The sequence below is a fragment of the Aquarana catesbeiana genome, linkage group LG09 (assembly GCF_042186555.1).
Source record: "Aquarana catesbeiana isolate 2022-GZ linkage group LG09, ASM4218655v1, whole genome shotgun sequence".
NCBI lineage: Eukaryota > Metazoa > Chordata > Amphibia > Anura > Ranidae > Aquarana > Aquarana catesbeiana.
In genome coordinates this window covers 241,246,907-241,267,451 of record NC_133332.1, presented here as the reverse complement: position 1 = coordinate 241,267,451, position 20,545 = coordinate 241,246,907, and positions in this window count along the sequence as shown.

The window sequence follows — 20,545 nt, the reverse complement described above, 5'->3', positions numbered from 1 at the left end:
AAGAGGAGAACATCCTCTTGGAAAAAAAAAAGAGGGGAATGAAAAAGAAAAATAAGGGGAGGAAGGGGGAAGAGACAAAGAAAAACAAAATTCCTAATTACCACCCATAAAGTTCACATAAACCTGATTTTGCTTAAATTCTAGCCAACTCTTCCAGGTGTTGGCATATTTTATTTCAGAATTATTTTGTATATGTATTACTTCTTCCATACACCTAATTTTATCTATCTCCCTAAACCAATCCTTCTGGATATTTTTTAACTTCCAGTATTTCGGGGTTAATACCTTTGCTGCGTTCAGCAAGAATGGTGTAATTGCTTCTCGGTATTTCTTCCTTGGTATCGCAGTTACATGAAACAGGCACTGCCAGGGATCAAATTCAGTTTCCCTCCCACTAATCTTCTTAATCCACTCTACTACTTCCCTCCAATATGGTTGAATTAGGGGACATTGCCACCCTATATGTGCATGAATTCCCTCCTCCCCACAGTCCCTCCAACAAAGAGAAGATAGGTCAGGATTAATTAATTTTATGTAGTTTTAATGGGACATAATACCACTTCATTAATGATTTATAATTCATTTCTTTCATCCTTGTGTCTACTGAAGACGAGTGAACATAATCATAACCTTTACTTCTCATTATTTCAGGCAGTGAGTGATTTAGTTCTAGTTCCCAACTTTCTAATAGACACCAGGAGTCCACATCTGGGGGAGTCATCAACAGCCTGTATATGTTGGAGATCCCTTGTCTATTTTTTCCCCCTTGGTTGACTAATCTTTCCCATGGATCCAGCCCCCTTACTGAACGAAGAGGTTTTGGGAGAGAATCTACAAAATGCTGAAGTTGTCTATATCTCCATGCATCCCAAGGAGTTCCGCCATATTTTTCTCGTAATTCTGATAAGGAACAGAGGATATTTCCTTTTAGCACATCCTTTAATCTCAAATGATCAAAAGAGGTCCATTTTAAATATAATTTATTATCCTTACCTGGAGGGAAATAGTTATTACCTGTGAGGGACATCAGAGGGCTATTATATTGTCAGGATCTACTTTTGGAGAGCTTATCCCACATTCTAATGCCGCGTACACACGGTCGGACTTTTCGTCTACAAAAGTCCGACAGCCTGTCCGACAGACTTCCGGCGGACTTTCGGCGGACTTGCAGCAGACTTTCTAACGAACGGACTTGCCTACACACGACCACACAAAAGTCCGACGGATTCGTACGTGATGACGTACACCGGACTAAAATAAGGAAGTTCATAGCCAGTAGCCAATAGCTGCCCTAGCATGGGTTTTTGTCCGTCGGACTAGCACACAGACGAGCGGATTTCGGGGTCCGTCGTAGTTACGACGTAAAGATTTGAAGCATGTTTCAAATCTAAAGTCCGTCGGATTTGAGGCTGAAAAAGTCTGCTGAAAGTCCGGAGAAACCCACACACGATCGGATTACCAGCCAGCTTTAGTCCGTCGGCGTCCGTTGGACTTTTGTAGACGAAAAGTCCGACCGTGTGTACGCGGCATAAGTGTCTCTGCAGTGATTGGTGCCACATCCCTAGGGAGACCTCTGTATTGGCTTGGTATCCAAATAATCTGACTCAGTGCTGAATTACTCAGCTCTGACTCAAGTGTTACCGATTTTTTATTCGGAGATCCATAGAGATAGTCCCCCCCCCTCTCCTTTGATCTACTCAAAACTATATAAGCAATATAATTCCCCCTGTTGTTCCATACACATTTTTGTAATATCAATCTAAGAGTTTTAAAGTAAGCCACCGGAATCTTTATCGGAAGACAGTTAAAGATATACAGAGCTTTCGGGAGAGTCATCATTTTAATCACGCTTATCCTGCCAAACCATGACAGTCTATGGGCCTGTTAACCTTTCAAGTATTGTTTGATTTTATTCAATAAGGGCAGGTAGTTATCCTGATATAAATCCATTGTTAATGTTGACAAAAACACTCCCAGGTATTTTAGTCCTCTCTTCCTCCACTTAAAGGGTTATAGGGTTCTAAGAACCCTACCTTTATCTGAGGGGACCGAGATATCTAATATCTCAGTCTTCTCCATATTTATTAAGATTTGAGATATCCCCATAATTCTTTTTTTCAGATCCTCAGAGAGTTCTTTGCCATAAGGTGCCAAGTTGAACTTCCAGTGACCAGTATGAGAGAGTGAGAACGTTAAACCAAATTTAACATACCTGCTCCCCATTCACACCTGAGACCTTGTAACACTAACGAGTCACATGGCACCGGGGAGGAAAAATGGCTAATTGGGCCAATTTGGACATTTTCACTTAGGGGTGTACTCACTTTCCTTGCCAGCGGTTTAGACATTAATGGCTGTGTGTTGAGTTATTTTGAGGGGACAGCAAATTTACACAGTTATACAAGCTGTACACTCACTACTTTACATTGTAGCAAAGTGTCATTTCTTCAGTGTTGTCACATGAAAAGATGTAATAAAATAATTTAAAAAAATGAGGGTTGTACTCACTTTTGCGGGATACTGTATGTTCCTTGTTAGGAATACATATACTTCCTGAACAGCTAACTGATTTTCTTTATGAAGATCTTTATGACATCAGCCTCTGGTAATATTCACAGTGTCCTGTAGAGGGCAGCATCTGCATGTTGTTATGACTGCAGTGTATTAAACCCCATTCAACTGTGTTGGATAGCATCACTGCCAACATTAAAAAAATCATTTCCAGGGGCATTTTGCCATCCAGCCCAGAGCATATAAGTTTGTTGCGCTTAGTATTGTAATGGAAGATCAAAGCACGCCATAGATTGTGTATTTAAATGATAATAATGATATATTTTCTATGGATTTTTTAAAAAAACAAGAGGATCCTTAAAACATAATTTTACATTCAGAGAATTCTGTTGAATTCTTCTAAAGCTCACCATATGGAATACAATCTGACTATAAAATAAAATGTGTATGGGCCCACGAAAAAGAGATGACATGGTTGTATCCCTCCACAGTGAGCGATCAGTAGCAATCGCTCCTGTGCGCATTCATCACTGAAGCATAGTAAACAGTGTTCATACATCACTGTGTTTACTATGCTTCCGTTTGTGAATGAGCAGGGAGCCTCAGAGCGCTTCCTATTCATTCATCTGTGTTGCTGAAGTTGCAGAGAAAGGGACTGATAAATCTATGTCCTCAGTCACTTTCAGCCAGGGAGGGCCCTGTCAGGTAGGCTGTATGGGGTCCTGTGATTTCTAACAGCAACTGCACTTGTTAAAGTGAGGGAGAAACTACTTGCCAAAATGCGAAGTAATAAGGTACCATGCGTTTTGGTGCGGTACAACTTGAAAAAAAAAAGGTATGTACTTTACGCATGGTAACGTGCATAAAAATGCACAGCAACGCACGAGTGCTGATGCATCGCACACATTTGAACCCAAAGCATGGCATGTATCAGTATCTAGAGTTCTCTCTGTACAGATAAATGTGCTACCCAGACGGAGCCTGTCCTGAAGTAAATCACGCGCTCCTCCATGTGTCCGTCTGTGGGGGGATTTTCCACTCATCCCCCCCTTAACATTTCCTCCCGGGTGGTCAGGGTCTCCCCACACGGCCGCTGTTTGTTATGGAAAACTCCAAGGCGGAACCGAATAAAAAAATAATCGACAAATTCCTGGACGGTTTTAACTTTCAAAAGGAAATAAATAAAGATGGTGGATGGCAAAAATAGATTTTCTGTGCGGGAAACTCTACCAACTGTCTTATCTGTCATTCAATGATCTACCCATCTCATTATCTCTCTATCTATCTATCTATCTATCTCTCATTAGCTCTCTCTCATTAGCTCTCTCTCTCTCTCATTAGCTCTCTCTCTCTCTCTCGCTCTCTCGCTCTCTTTCTATCTATCTCTATTGGCAAAAATGATTTTCTGTGCAGGATATTATAAAAGCTGTTATATTTGACCTTTAGTGATCTATCCCCCTTTGTTTATTTATCCAACGCTGACAATTTGCACAGCACTTGTACCTTCACTTCAGTCCCTGCCCCCAAGGAGCTTACAATCTAAGGCCCCTATCTCACATGCGTAAAGCTAATTTGCCCACCAGCATGTCTTTGGTATGTGGGAGGAAAGCCACATAAATTCCACCGTATGCTTCATGGTTGGGATTTGAACCACTGACCCTAGTGCTGCAAGGCTGAAAAGCTGAAGCGCTAACCACTAACTTTTTTTTACATGTAACAATCAGTATTTTTTGCTAGAAAATATATATATATATATTATCACTTTTATTGCTGTCACAAGGAATGTAAACATTCTTGTGATAACAATAGGCACAGGTACTCTATAAGATCCCAAATCCCTCCTCTGCCCTTAAAAACATTCAAAACACCAAGATCAGTGTTTTTGAATGCTTTTGGTTTTTTACAAATGGTGCCGTTGACATCCGGGTAAGCCATAAGTGATGTCAGGTCATCACTTCCAGGTTACCAGGTCGCTCGGGCCTCCCGATGGGAGTGGGAGGGATCACTTGCCAATTCAAATAAAAGCTGTTACAGCGATGTTCCCAGCTCTGTGATGATCCGGCCGGCAATCCTCTTCCTCTCCTCTCTCTTCTACTGCACAGGTGAGCCTGCATTGTTGGGCACAGGTGAGGCTGCATTGATGGACACAGTTAAAGCTGCATTGTTGGGCACAGGTGAAGCGGCATTATTGGGCACAGGTGAGGCTGCATTGATGGACACAGCTGAGACTGCATTGTTGGGCACAGATCACACTGCATTGTTGGGCACAGGTGAGGCTGCATTGATGGACACAGGTGAGACTGCATTGTTGGGCACAGGTCACACTGCATTGTTGGGCACAGGTGAGACTGCATTGATGGGCACAGGTGAGGCTGCATTGTTGGGCACAGGTCACGCTGCATTGATGGGATCAGGTGAGACTGCATTGTTGGGTACAGGTCATGCTGCATTGTTGAGCACAGGAGAGGCTGCATTGATGGCACAGGTGAGACTGCATTGTTGGGCACAGGTCATGCTGCATTGTTGGGCACAGGTGAGGCTGCATTGTTGGGCACAGGTGAGGCTGCATTGTTGGGCACAGGCGAGGCTGCATTGATAGGCACAGGTGAGGCTGCATTGATGGGCACAGGTGAGGCTGCATTGATGGGCACAGGTGAGGCTGCATTGTTGGGCACAGGTGAGACTGCATTGATGGGCACAGGTGAGACTATATTGTTGGGCACAGGTCACTCTGCATTGTTAGGCACAGGTGAGGCTGCACTGATGAGCACAGGCGAGGCTGCATTGATGGGCACAGGTGAGGCTGCATTGATGGGCACAGGTGAGGCTGCATTGTTGGGCATACGTGAGGCTGCAGTGTTGGGCACAGGTGGGACTGCATTGATGGGCACAGGTGAGGCTGCATTGTTGGGCATACGTGAGGCTGCATTAATGGGCACAGGTGAGGCTGCATTGTTGGGCATACGTGAGGCTGCAGTGTTGGGCACAGGTGAGGCTGCATTAATGGGCACAGGTGAGACTGCATTGTTGGGCACAGGTGAGGCTGCATTGTTGGGCACAGGTGAGGCTGCATTGTTGGGCACAGGTGAGGCTGAATTGTTGGGCACAGGCGAGGCTGCATTGATAGGCACAGGTGAGGCTGCATTGATGGGCACATGTGAGGCTGCATTGATGGGCACAGGTGAGGCTACATTGTTGGGCACAGGTGAGACTGCATTGATGGGCACAGGTGAGACTATATTGTTGGGCACAGGTCACTCTGCATTGTTAGGCACAGGTGAGGCTGCACTGATGAGCACAGGCGAGGCTGCATTGATGGGCACAGGTGAAGCTGCATTGTTGGGCACTGGTGAGGCTGCATTGTTGGGCACTGGTGAGGCTGCATTATTGGGCATAGGTGAGGCTACATTGATGGGCACAGGTGAGGCTGCATTGTTGTGCACAGGTGAGACTGCATTGATGGGCACAGATGAGGTTGCATTGTTGGGTACAAGTCCCACTGCAATGTTGGGTACAGGTATGGCTGCATTGATGGGCACAGGTATGGATGCATAGTTGGGCACAGGTGAGGCTGCATTGTTGGGCACTGGTGAGGCTGCATTGTTGGCACAGGTGAAGCTGCATTGATGGGCACAGGTGAGGCTACATTGTTGGGCACAGGTGAGGCTGCATTCATGGGCACAGGTGAGGTTGCATTGTTGGGCACAGGTCCCACTGCATTGTTGGGCACTGGTGAGGCTGCATTATTGGGCAAAGGTGAGGCTGCATTGATGGGCACAGGTGAGGCTACCTTGTTGGGCATAGGTAAAGCTGCATTGATGGGCACAGGTGAGACTGCATTGTTGGGCACAGTTGAGGCTGAATTGGTGGGCACAGGTGAGGCTGCATTGATGGGCACAGGTGAGGCTGCATTGATGGGCACAAGTGAGGCTGCATTGTTGGGCACAGGCCATGCTGCATTATTGGGCACAGGTGAATCTACATTGATGGGCACAGGTGAGGCTGCATTGTTGGGCACTGGTGAGGCTGCATTATTGGGCATAGGTGAGGCTACATTGAAGGGCACAGGGGAGGCTACATTGATGGGCACAGGTGAGGCTGCATTGATGGGCACAGGCGAGGCTGCATTGATGAGCACAAGTATGGATGCATTGTTGGGCACAGGTGAGGCTGCATTGTTGGGCACAGGTGAAGCTGCATTGTTGGGCACAGGTGAAGCTGCATTGTTTGGCCCAGATGAGGCTGCCTTGATGGGCTCAGGTGATGCTGCATTGATGGGCACAGGTGAGACTGCACTGTTGGGCACGGATCACTCTGCATAGTTAGGCACGGGTGAGGCTGCATTGATGGGCACAGGTGAGGCTGCATTGTTGGGCACTGGTGGGACTGCATTGTTGGGCACTGGTGAGGCTGCATTATTGGGTACAGGTGAGGCTGCATTGATGGGCACAGGTGAGGCTGCACTGATGGGCACAGATAAAGTTGTTGGTAATATTTATTTTTGTAATTTAATTCTCCATAAAACATTTAAGTGTCATTGCATGAAATAATTTATGAGGGCATGTTTAGGGGCAGGATTAGGGGCGGAGCAGGGTAGGGGTTGGGTGGGGCACCTGGTGGCAAGTAACCCTTAAGGCCTGGCTAGTAGCTCAGGACTTGAAATTTTGAGCCCTGCCTTTATACTAGTAATCTCTATCTTTATAAGTTTGGCAGGTATAAGGAGGTTAGGGAAAAAAAGACTTTTATGACACATTCTGTGATGTCTGCCACAACCTAACCTCCTAGTACTGCTATAGTAACTGCAAACAGCACCAGAGCAGGTGTTAAACACAAAAATAACCTTCAACCAACTACAAAGTCTCTCCTCCATAGCAGGGTTATGTTTATTATTACAGTACAGGTTCTCTTTAAATTAGGCTGCCCGGGCCTGCCAAATATCTATATCGGTCTCCCTGTCACTAAGGAAGGATTTAAATTTCCATTCTAATTAATAGCCCTGTTGAAACACGCAGGGACCAGAATATCTGCACTGAGGTGACCTGTCATTTACTCATTACACAGTAAACACATACAATCCAACTGTCCCACTCACCCATGTACTTCCTAGACCTCCATAGTTCCAATAGGGATCCTGTCTCTGCCAATGATTGTGACCTGACTGTTTAGGATAATAAAGGTCTGTATGGAGCATTTCATCTTTAAAAACATGTGATTGGCTGCTATGGACAAAGCATTTCCTGTCTCCCTTTTGTAGACCAACAGTTCTTAAAGCTAAAATCCATCTAAAATTATTTATTTTGTAGTAGATAGTGTGAAAAGTGGTTATACAGCCCCTGTCAGGTTTTTTAGAAAAGCTCTCCAATGGGGACCATCCATTTCCTGTATAGGTGTTGTAGGGACAGGAAGTGTGAGAATTTATCCGCAATAGTATCACAGACAGAAATAAAATCCTGACAGAAATTTTCATTCTCTCCAAATTTCTGCTGGAATTAAGCTTTAACATTTATTTTTATAACCCCAATTATCTACAATTTCTTTTTCAGTTGCTAACTGAACAGTTTATACCACTTAAACATGTCCTTCTTCCATCCATTTTGGATTATGATGCTTTAAATGATGCTCATCATAGTTTACTATGCTTCAGTTAAGAATGAACACAGGAGTGATCACTCACTGTGTTCATTCAGAAAAGAAAGGGGGCGGTAAATAAATTATTTCCTGAATGATTATTTGAAACATCCCAGGAGAGAAGCTGGCAGCACTGCTGGGGGGACAGGAGGTGCCAGGAAGCAGGGGAAAAAAAACGGCACTGCACAGGGTGATTAGGGTGTGCTCAGGCACAAAAAATGGTGCACACAGTCCAGAGGCGGATGTAATGTATAGTAAGATAGTACTAGAGATAAGATAGTACTAGAGAGTATAGTTTTATCTCTGGAGTTAATTCCCTTTTTAATGCATGACAATTTTCTTTTGGCTTTGCTTGCAGCAGCATGCCATTGTTGAGCCTGTCATCTACTAGGACCTCCAGGTCCTTTTCCATCCTAGATTCTCCCCGAGGTTCTCCCCCTAGTGAGTAGATTGCATTCATGTTTTTTCACCTAAATGCATTATTTTACATTTTTCTACATTGAACCTCATTTGCCATGTAGTTGCCCACCCCAATAATTTGTTCAGATCTTCTTGCAAGGTTTCCACATCCTGCGGAGAAGTTATTGCCCTGCTTAGCTTAGTATCATCCACAAATACTGAGATTAAGCTGTTTATCCCATCCTCCAGATCAAATAGGATTGGTCCCAGGACAGAACCCTGGGGGACCACACTTTCCACTCCGGACCCTTCCGAGTACTCCCCATTTATCACCACCCTCTGAACTCTCCCTTGTAGCCAGTTTTCAGTCCATGTACTCACCCTATGGTCCATGCCGACAGACCTTAGTTTGTACAGTAAATGTCTGTGGGGAACTGTATCAAATGCCTACATCTACGGGCTTTCCTTCATCTAGATGGCAGCTTGCCTCCTCATAGAAGGTTAATAGATTTGTTTGGCAAGAATGATTTTTCATGAATCCATGCTGATTACTGCTAATGATACCGTTTTCATTACTAAAATCTTGTATATAGTCCCTTATCATCCTTTCCAAGAGTTTGCATACTATTGATGTTAGGCTAACTGTTCTGTAGTTCCCAGGGATATATCTTAGTCCTTTTTTAAAGATTGGTGCTACATTGGCTTTTCTCCAATCAGCCGGTACCATTCCAGTCAGTAGACTGTTCATAAAAATTAGGAACAATGGTCTGGCAATTACTTGATTGAGTTCCTTAACCACTTCCCTACCCGCCTATAGTAATATGACGTCCACAGATGGGATCTACCATCCTGGGTGGACGTCATATGACGGCCTCGGGTTCCCGGCCGCCTAGGGGGCGCGCGCGTGCCCGCCACGTTGCTCGGGACCCGGTGTGTGTGCCCGGCAGCTGCGATGTCCGCCGGGCACCCGCGATTGCCCGTTAATCGGGCCGGACCGTGGATTTGTGTGTAATCACACAGATCCACGTCCTGTCAGCTCAAAGGAGAGCGATCTGTGTTCCCAGAACGGAGGAACACTGATCGGTCTCCTCCCTAGTGGTTAACCCCTTCACTGCCTGTCACATTTACACAGTAATCAATGCAATTTTATAGCATTGATCGCTGTATAAATGTGAATGGTCCCAAAAATGTGTCAAAAGTGTCCGATGTGTCCGCCATAATGTCGCAGTCATGAAAAAAAATTGCGATCGCCACTATTACTAGTAAAAAAAAATAAATAAATATTTTTTTCTTTAAAAATGCCATAAATCTATCCCATATTTTATAGACGCTATAACTTTTGCGCAAACCAATCAATTTACGCTTATTGCGATTTTTTTTACCAAAAATATGTAGAAGAATACGTATCGGCCGAAACTGAGGAAAACATTTTTTATTTTTTTTTTAAATTGGGATATTTATTATAGCAAAAAGTAAAAAATATTGTGTTTTTTTCAAAATTGTCGCTCTTCTTTTCTTTATAGCGCAAAAAATAAAAACCGCAGAGGTGATCAAATACCACCAAAAGAAAGCTCTATTTGTGGAGGAAAAAAGGACGTCAATTTTGTTTGGGTGCAACGTCGCACGACCGCGTAATTGTGGTTTAAAGTTCAACAGCGCTGAAAACTAAAAATTGGTCTGGGAAGGAAGGGGGTGAAAATGCCCGGTATTGAACCGGTTAAGGACCCTCAGGTATAAGCCATCTGGTCTGGACTTATTTATGTTAAGTTTTTCAAGTCTGCTTCTAATTTTATCCTCTGTTAACCATGAGGGTGCTTCCTGTGTCGTGTCATGAGGATAAACCTTGCAGTTTTGGTTACTGAAGCCCCCTGTTTCCCTCGTGAAGACTGAGAAGAAGAATACATTCAAAACCTGCCACCTGCCGCCATTCACCCTCCTGAACCACCACTAAGATGGGGTAAGTGCCGGGCAGACAGTGGGCTGGGGGAGTTGCTGGATGAGTGATTGCCGATAGCCGCGAGTGGGAGGACATTAGGCTCCTCCTGGATAAGTCTGTTCCGCTGACCGGGGGGTGGCTGTGTGAGTGGGAGTATCATTGGATGAGTCCGCTGGCAGGAAGGGGGGTTGGTTGCCCCCAAAAAAAAAAAAAAAACACGAGCCGCCACTGCCATACACTATGCAATCTCTGTGTAATTTAATTTATATTGAACAGAACTATGAAATATGAGGACACACCTGAACAATCCATTTCATCTGTATCAAATCAGACAGGCCCACTACAGTATCTCACAAAAGTGAGTACACCCCTCACATTTTTGTAAATATTTTATATCTTTTCATGTGACAACACTGAAGAAATAATACTTTGCTACATTGTAAAGTAGTGAGTGTACAGCTTGTATAACAAAATAACTCAACACACAGCCATTAATGTCTAAACCGCTGGCAACAAAAATGAGTACACCCCTAAGTGAAAGTCTCCAAATTGGGCCCAAAGTATCAATATTTTGTGTGGCCACCATTATTTTCCAGTACTGCCTTAACCCTCTTGGGCATGGAGTTCACCAGAGCTTCACATGTTGCCACTGGAGTCCTCTTCCACTCCTCCATGAGGACATCACGGAGCTGGTGGATGTTAGAGACCTTGCGCTCCTTCTCCTTCAGTTTGAGGATGCCTCACAGATGCTCAATAGGGTTTAGGTCTGGGGACATGCTTGGCCAGTCCATCACCTTTACCCTCAGCTTCTTTAACAAGGCAGTGGTCATCTTGGAGGTGTGTTTGGGGTCGTTATCATGTTGGAAAACCTACCTGCGGACCAGTCTCCGAAGGGAGGGGATCATACTCTGCTTCAGTATGTCACAGTACATGTTGGCATTCATGGTTCCCTCAATGAACTGGAGCTCCCCAGTGTCGGCAGCACTCATGCAGCCCCAGACCATGACACTCCTGCCACCATGCTTGACTGTAGGCAAGACACACTTGTCTTTGTACTCCTCACCTGGTTGCCGCCACATACGCTTGACACCATCTGAACCAAATAAGTTTATCTTGGTCTCATCAGACCACAGGACATGGTTCCAGTAACCTATGTGCTTAGTCTGTTTGTTTTCAGCAAACTGTTTGCGGGCTTTCTTGTACATCATCTTTAGAAGAGGCTTCCATCTGGGATGACAGCCATGCAGACCAATTTGATGCAGTGTGCAGCGTATGGTCTGAGCACTGACAGGCTGACCCCCCACTCCTTCAACCTCTGCAGCAATGCTGACAGCACTCATGCGTCTATTTCCTAAAGACAACCTCTGGATATGACGCTGAGCACGTGCACTCAACTTCTTTTGTCGACCATGGTGAGGCCTGTTCTGAGTGGAACCTGTCCTGTTAAACCACTGTATGGTCTTGGCCAACGTGCTGCAGCTCAGTTTCAGGGTCTTGGCAATCTTCTTATAGCCTAGACCATCTTTATGTAGATCAACAATTCTTTTTTTTCAGATCCTCAGAGAGTTCTTTGCCATGAGGTGCCACGTTGAACTTACAGTGACCAGTATGAGAGATTGAGAGCGATAACACCAAATTTAACACACCTGCTCCCCATTCACACATGATAACACCACATTTAACACACCTGCTCCCCATTTACACCTGAGACCTTGTAACTCTAATGAGTCACATGACATGAAGAAAAATGGCTAATTGGGCCCAATTTGGACATTTTCACTTAGGGGTGTAATCACTTTTGTTGCCAGCGGTTTAGACATTAATGGCTGTGTGTTGAGTTATTTTGAGGGGACAGCAAATTGACACAGTTATACAAGCTGTACACTCACTACTTTACATTGTAGCAAAGTGTAATTTCTTCAGTGTTGTCACATGACAAGATATAATAAAATATTTACAAAAATGTGAGGGGTGTACTCACTTTTGTGAAATATTGTATATCTAAATGAGATTGGTGGGTGGAAAGTATTAGCAGGTTATTTCATCATGCGCTTGGAAGCTTGTTGGGACTATAACCTGTTAGCAGGTGAAGCAGGTGAACCATGCACTTGGAAGCTTGTATGCAGAGAATACTGTACTGTCATGGAGATTAGCAATGCATGTCTTACAGAAAGGAGAAGCATGACACAGGAAACAGGAATATACAAGTAAATGCACTTACATAGACAGAACATTCTGTTATTACTCTACCATAGAATAACACACTATTATTCTACAGCGCCACCTGCTGGCTAGATAAGCATATTGCATATACACAGTCACAGTATTAAGCAGATTACTGTTGTTCTTCCAACACCCCTTCTCAACAGCATGTGCTTTGTCAAATTATATTGAGCTTCTTCTGGAAATAACTATGACATTCCCTCAATAAAGGCTTGGTGAGTGCATCAGCAGTCATCTCCTCTGACAGGCAGTATTGAATGTCAATAACACCTTGCTCTTGAATGATCCTCAGTAGGTGATTCTTGACGTTGATGTGTTTGGTGTAGTTATCTGGTATACTATTCCTTGTCTCTTCAGACATGATGCCACTTCTTTGCTTATGTATTCTCCCCCATAGTCGGTGCATATTATTCGCGGTTTGCGTTGGAATTTGTTACTAGACATGGCAACAAACTCTTGACGTTTTTCTGATGTTTCATAAGATAAGTAGTTGTGTACTTGGAATAGTCATCAATGAAAGTCAGTAGATATCTGTTCCCGCCTGACGTGGGAGTTTTTATTGGAACGCATACGTCACCATGTATGAGATGTAGGGGGTGGGTCGTTTTTCTTTGAGATGCCTGTGGAAGGGGAGCATGTGTGGCTTTTGCTTCTATACAGCACTTGCATTTCATGAGCACTCTGCAAGGCACTATTGTCAAATCTTCTGATAAACCTCTTTTTATATTGCCCTGTATAGCTTCTGGACTTCTGTGTCCCAGCCCCCTGTGCCATAAGTGAATACATTTGCTGTGTAGGTCATTAGAGACAATATTGGCTTGCTGGTCTGTGGTGATGAGCCTGTATAGGTGATCATCCAGTTTTCCTTTTGCAAGGAATTGCTTATTATTGTGAATTGTGCATTCATCCTCCTGGAACTTAACTGTGAGACTCTTGTTTGCAAGACTTTTCACTCATAGAAGGCTGCCTTCTAGTTCTGGAACATACAGCACTTTCTTTACAAGGATACTCTGCTTGCCTTGTGGTGTAATGCAGTTTAGCTAGCCCTGGCCTCTACCTTCTGATGTGATGCTTTTCCCGTTTGCTAGGAAAACTTTGTCTTTTGCACTGTAATCAATGTTTGTGATGAAGGTCTCGTCGCTAGTCATGTGGCTTGTCGCACCTGAGTCTATTCACCAGCCGAGTGGCTTGCCGCTTTCTGTTACTTTAAAGGAGCCACTCCATGATGTGTCTGCAGTTTCCTTTGTGATTTCATGAAACTCTTTCTTTTGTGGATAGCTCTAGCTTTCGTTGCTTGGCTTTCCAGATAGAACAGTCCTTTTCTAAGTGACCGGTCTTCTTACAGCGAAAACAGGCTCTGCTTTCTTTGTTGTGCTTTGTGCCTTTGTACATCTTAAGAGCTTTGTTAGCATGGTGTGTATTTTCTTTCCTTTTGTCATATTCATCGATTAATTTGCCTTTGATATATTCTAGTGTCAGTTCTTCTAAAGTGCCAAGAGCAGCATTTTTCTCTGGAAGGCTGCAGAGGAGCAGAACAACATTATGCTGACAATTGTTTGAAATTTTCTTTTTTCATTTTTTTTTTCTTGCTCGTGCATATAGGATGATCATGTATAGTATTCCACTGTGCTTTTAAATCTTTTGAAACATGTCAGGTGATGTATATCTTTTGTCTCGGTCCTTTTCCTGCATTTTGGCATCTTGATATTAAACTCTTAATTGCGAAGTTAATTGCTTCCATTTACCATGCAAATAGATTTTTGGGGTGGAGCTTATATGAATATAAATGTATTGCCATTTCTATGTTTAACATGCTACGACTAAGGCTGTTGCCGAAACGCGTCAGCTGTTTTGCTTGTCACTTCTTCTAACCAACCATTAAAATCTCTATATGGACTACAGAGTTGCCGGCTCAATCGTTTTACTTGTTTCAACATAAAGGTTATCTTTGATGCCCTCTCCGATGGCATGTAGCTGCTGATGATATCTAGCATAGCTTTCTTGTGGTTACACATATGCTGGCTTTCTTCTAATCTCATCTTATACAACGTTTGTAGCAAAAACTGTTTGCTGTTTAGACTTGAACGCTCATGCAGCTTTTGTAATGAAGTCCACGTACCTTTGGCCGTTTTAATCTGTCCTTAGGTGGATAAGCTGGTCATCTTCCACTAGCAATATAATCACATTTGCATGTCGATCATTCCTATCCTATTCCTCCATCTCTCCGTTTGTGGGTCTGTCTGTATTCAGCACTTGCCACAAGTTATCCTTGGTGAGAAACACTTCCAGTTTAAACTTCCACAGCTGATAATTGGCATTGTTCAGCTTTGCAATTGCAAACTTCACATCTGAACCACTTGCCATCTTTTAGTAGCTTGCATAAAGTACTCACTGATTCCCTGTACAATTCTTTCCAGCGTCTGGGCTTGTAGTGTCCTCTCCAATGCCTCTGGGTGCCTGGGACCCATAACCTATTAGCAGGTAAAGCAGGTGAACCATGCACTTGGAAGCTTTTTGTATGCAGACAATACTTTGCTTTCATGGAGGATTAGCAATGCATGTCTTACAGAATGGAGAAACATGACACAGGAAACAGGAATATACAAGTACATGCATTTACATAGACAGAACATCCCGTTATTGCTTTACCATAGAATAATACACTATTACACTACAGCGCCATCTGCTGGATAGATAGTTTTAATGCATATACACAGTCACAGTATGTAAGCAGATTGCTGTTGTTCTTCCAACAGAAAGTAGTATTGTAATTAGGGAGGTGTGGTCCAGAGTAGTAAACTATCACACCCTCATCTGTGATGCAACAAGGAAGTGAAGGCTTCTAGGCGATGACCTACAGGAAGTGAATGCTGATACAAGCTACAGGAACTGATGGAATCTGAAAATCTGTTCAAAAATACAAATAAACTAACAAGATTCGAAATATCCTGTGGATGAGGTAAGTGAGAGAAAAGCACATTGGGATGGCTGGGCCAGAAACGGTATTGGAAAATGCTTCAATTTATTGTGAAAAGTGAAATTCTGCCCGAAAAGGTGAATTTATCCTTTAAAGTAGTCTGTTGAAGACAAGAGTCCATAAAAGCAAATACTCCACAGAGGTAGTAAATGTCCTTAGAGTCCACGTAAAGGCAGTAAGTCTGTAGCTGGTAACTGAAAGTCCATAAGAGTCCTCAGTTTCCCAGCCTCTCAGGGAACCCCGACTGCCCCCCACCCTCCTCCCAACTGGGGCACAGTCAAGCAGCATAAGTTTATATTGAGATTTTGGACACTTTTCTTATATCAATTGAAAGGATGTTTGGTGATGATGACATAATTTTTCAGGATGTAATCTGATGCAGACGTTTGTTTTAGAACTGCAAAGTATGTGGTAATTTTATAATATTTTCCTCAGAATTGAGTGATTCCATATTTTTTTCCTCTGCTTGATCCGCAAAAACAGTTGCAACAGACTACAGTTTCTTTCTTTTTTATTTTTTTTTAACTGTTTCTTAAAGCCAGAAGATTAAAATGTAAAACAAAAATAGTTTTGAGGCATGTCTATGATAACATTTCTACACCATTAAACAATTGAATGAACATTTTCCAAGAGTGGTGATTGAAAATTTTTTGCCAGGGATTGTAGTCACTCATCAGCTTAGCAACAACCCATTACAGGCTAGAAACTCCTTTTAGAAAGTTCCTTGTAGAAGGTGCTTTGTGCAACACCTTCTGCTTCCCTATAGACACTGGTCCAACCTCTACTTCCTACAGAAATGTTAGCCCACCTGGCTGCTTCTTCTTCCCAGTCTGCCCAACCAGTGGCGGCTCATGTCTGGCTCTAATCAGGTGCTTCAAAAAATACCACCACCTCCCACCACTGCCATAGGAGTCCATGCATCCGGTGTCCTGAAAGGGGCCGGGCACATGGATGGGGGGGCGGCGCCCACGTGCCCGGCCCCTTTCAGGACACCGGATGCATGGACTCCTATGGCGGTGGTGGGAGGTGGTGGTATTTTTTGAAGCACCTGATTAGAGCCAGAGTCTCTAATAGGCTTCAAAATAGGGTGGGCCCGGGGTGCAGAGAGTGAGCCCTGATCCCACCCAATTGTGTGACCATAGCGAATTAATTTTCGCTATTTTCACACTAACCTTAATCCCCGCCAATCAGGAGGCAGGACATCAGACCTGCTTCGTGATTGGCCAAAGTGCCAGGCCACCCTATTGGATGCCTGGCGCTTAGAAAAAGTCCTGCAATCAGCATCTTTTGGACGGTGTATACACTGCTCCTCCACTGCTCCTGCCCATTGAAATCAATGGGCGTCGCTCAGCGGTGCTTTGCGGGTGCTTTTAACCTCGGCTGCTAGCGGGGGTTAAAAGCGCCGCTATTACAGCGGTAAAGCCCCGCTAATATTAGTGGCGCTTTACCACTAACTCCCCCCCGCCCCAGTGTGAAAGTGCCCTTAAAGTGTAACTCCCCTTTTGTTCAGAAAAAACATTCCCCTCTGGGTGATCTATGTACATTACAAGGATTTTAACAAACTGTGTTGCAGATTCCTACCTTTTGTTATTCTGAAGAAATCACTGTTTGTTCTTCTGTGCCCCTGTGCTAAGTGAGTCTAATGGGAGTGGTTTCATAATTATCAACCAGCTGCTGCAACTGTAGGGCTCTAATGAGGAAAACTTATGGGCCTGCATCCCTTTAGATCAGTGGTTCTCAACTCCAGTCCTCAGGACCCACCAACAGGCCAGATTTTAAGTATTACCTTGGGGAGTTGCAGACTAGAATACTGCAATCACTAATTTCCAATTGGGAGTATCTCACCAAAAATGACATTTTTGTTGCAGGTGATGCCAAAAATCTGTCTTGTATCTTAGTGCAGACTTCTGGGAAAACTAGTGAGCCAATCACACAAGCAGGAAATTATGTTTCTGGGGGGCCTTCTGTACACAGGAAGCCATATTGCATTGCAATTTACAGAAAATTTCAGAGCTGCAGATTAAAAAGGAAAGGTCATTTTTAATAACATTCAATTACAATATTACTTGTGTTGCTATTGTATATGCTATATAAAAATTTAAAATTTTTTCCCCCATGACACAGAAGGTTTTACCCCCTTAATGACCAGGCCATTTTTTGTGATATGGCCCTGTGTTACTTTAACTGACAATTGCGCGGTCATGCGATGCTGTAATAATAAAATTGATGTCCTTTTTTTCCCACAAATAGAGCTTTCTTTTGGTGGTATTTGATCACCTCTGTGTTTTTTTATTTTTTGTGCTACAAACAAAAAAATAGGGACAATTTTGAAAAAAAAAAAACTATATGTTTTACTTTCTGCTATAAAACACATCCAATAAAAAAAATTAAAAATCTAATTTCTTCATCAGTTTAGGCCAATATGTATTCTTCTTCAAATTTTTGATTAAAAAAATCCCAATAAACATATATTGATTGGTTTGCGCAAAAGTTATCGCGTCCACAAACTATAGGATATTTTTATGGCATTTTTATTTATTTATTATTTTTACTAGTAATGGCGGCGATTAGCAATTTTTAGCAGGACTGCGACATTGCGGTGGACAAATCGGACACCCAACTGACACTTTTGACACTTTTTTGGGAAAAATATGCACTGTTACTGAACTAATGACACTGGCAGGGAAGGGGGGATCAAAGGGTTAACTGTGTGCCTATCTGGTGCTTGCTAACTGTGTGGGGTTTGCTCTGAGTGGGTGAAGACAGAGATTGGTGTTCCTGCTTAGCATATCTCCATCTTCTCCACTGTGAGAACGGCAATCTGCCTTGTTTACATTGGCAGACCGCTGTTCTGCCTCTCTCAGGAACGATCACGGGTGGCCGGGGGACATTGGGTCCAGCGGACTTACCGATTGGCTCCCCCTCTGTCCAGTCCATGCACACACGCCCCCCAGTGTCTATTGCACAAAATTAAGTACATGTATGTAATTTAGCGCAATAGAGACAACCTGCCGCAGTACATGTACATTAGGCAGTCGTCAAGTGGTTAAGCACACCGCTGTCTTCAAGAGAGATCTGCTACAGCTGGCAATCTCTCCCCTTGTCTGTCCTTGCACCATGTTGATCTACTCACTGTCTCTCTTTGCTCCTGCTGTCTCTCCGAAAAGCTTTCCTCCAACTGCCTCCTGTGGTAGGATCCTTTCAGCCCAGCCTCCGGCTCGAGGTAAAACCTCTCCCAGCAGTGGTCCCTCAAGATTCACCGACAGACTCCCTAAGCATTCTTTCTCCATCTTCCACCTGACTCTCCTGCTCTCATGGCTCATGTCTATTTAAGGGCTCCTTAGTTCCCTTCCAGGCCCATTCCTGAGAATTAGCTAAGGGCCCCTAAATATGCAAGGCAACACTCCTAGCTTCTGCCCACTAATTTCTAGAATATTCTCCAACATTCTAGAACCAGGGGGGGAGTCATCCAGACCTAACCTCTAATAACCCTGACCTAGATTCCATGACTTTACTGCCAGACTATAATTTGCCTGCACTACCGCTATTAGCACACTAGAGGGTGCTACACATGTATGGGAATGCATCCATGTGTATCTATAGCCAAACTCCAGCCTTATCGCCTTATCTTCAGTCTTGCACAGTTGTACAAGCTGTTGTTGTTTTGTTGTATCTGTCCTATTGGGGAGATTTGTTATTGTTTCCTGTCCTGTAGACACAAGAGGAAGGTCCATGAAGACATGGATGAGTGAGTTTGGCTGGCCTGCACAGAGTCCTGACCTCAACCCGATAGAACACCATTTGGATGCATTAGTGCGGAGACTGCGAGCCAGGCCTTCTCGTCCACATCAGTGCCTGACCTCACAAATGCGCTTCTGGAAGAATGGTCAAACATACCCATAGACACACTCCTAAAAATGTGGACAGCTTCCCAGAAGAGTTGAAGTTGTTATAGCTGGAAAGGGTGGGCCAACTCAACATAGAACCCTACACAAAGTTCATGTGCGTGTAAAGGCAGGCGTCCCAATACTTTTGATAATATAGTGTATTTCAGCAATACAAACCTTACAGAGTTCTTAAATTTAATCTATTGCAGGGGTCTCCAAACTTTCTAAACAAAGAGCCAGTTTATTGTCCTCCAGACTTTACGGGGGCTGGACTGTGGTCATTAGAAATAGAACATACCCTGGCGTCAGTGGGAGTAAACTATGCATCTTTCATATTAGGGGAATAGTACCCTATTGCTAGTGTCACTGGGAGGAATAGTGCCCCATCATTGCTATCAGTGGGAGGAAGAGTGCCCCATCATTGGTGTCAGTGGGAGGAATAGTGCCTGTCATTGCTATCAATGGGAGGAAGAGTGCCCCATCATTGCTATCAATGGGAGGAAGCGTGCCCCATCATTGCTATTAGTGGGAGGAAGAGTGCCCCATCATTGGTGTCAGTGGGAGGAATAGTGCCCAATTGTTGGTGTCAGTGGGAGGAATAGTGCCCAATTATTGGTGTCAGTGGGAGGAAGAGTGCCCAATTGTTGGTGTCAGTGGGAGGAATAGTGCCCCATCATTGCTATCAATGGGAGGAAGAGTGCCCCATCATTGCTATCAGTGGGAGGAAGAGTGCCCCATCATTGGTGTCAGTGGGAGGAAGAGTGCCCCATCATTGTTGTCAGTGGGAGGAATAGTGCCCCATCATTGCTATCAATGGGAGGAAGAGTGCCCCATCATTGCTATCAGTGGGAGGAAGAGTGCCCCATCATTGGTGTCAGTGGGAGGAATAGTGCCCTGTCATTGCTATCAATGGGAGGAAGAGTGCCCCATCATTGCTATTAGTGGGAGGAAGAGTGCCCCATCATTGGTGTCAGTGGGAGGAAT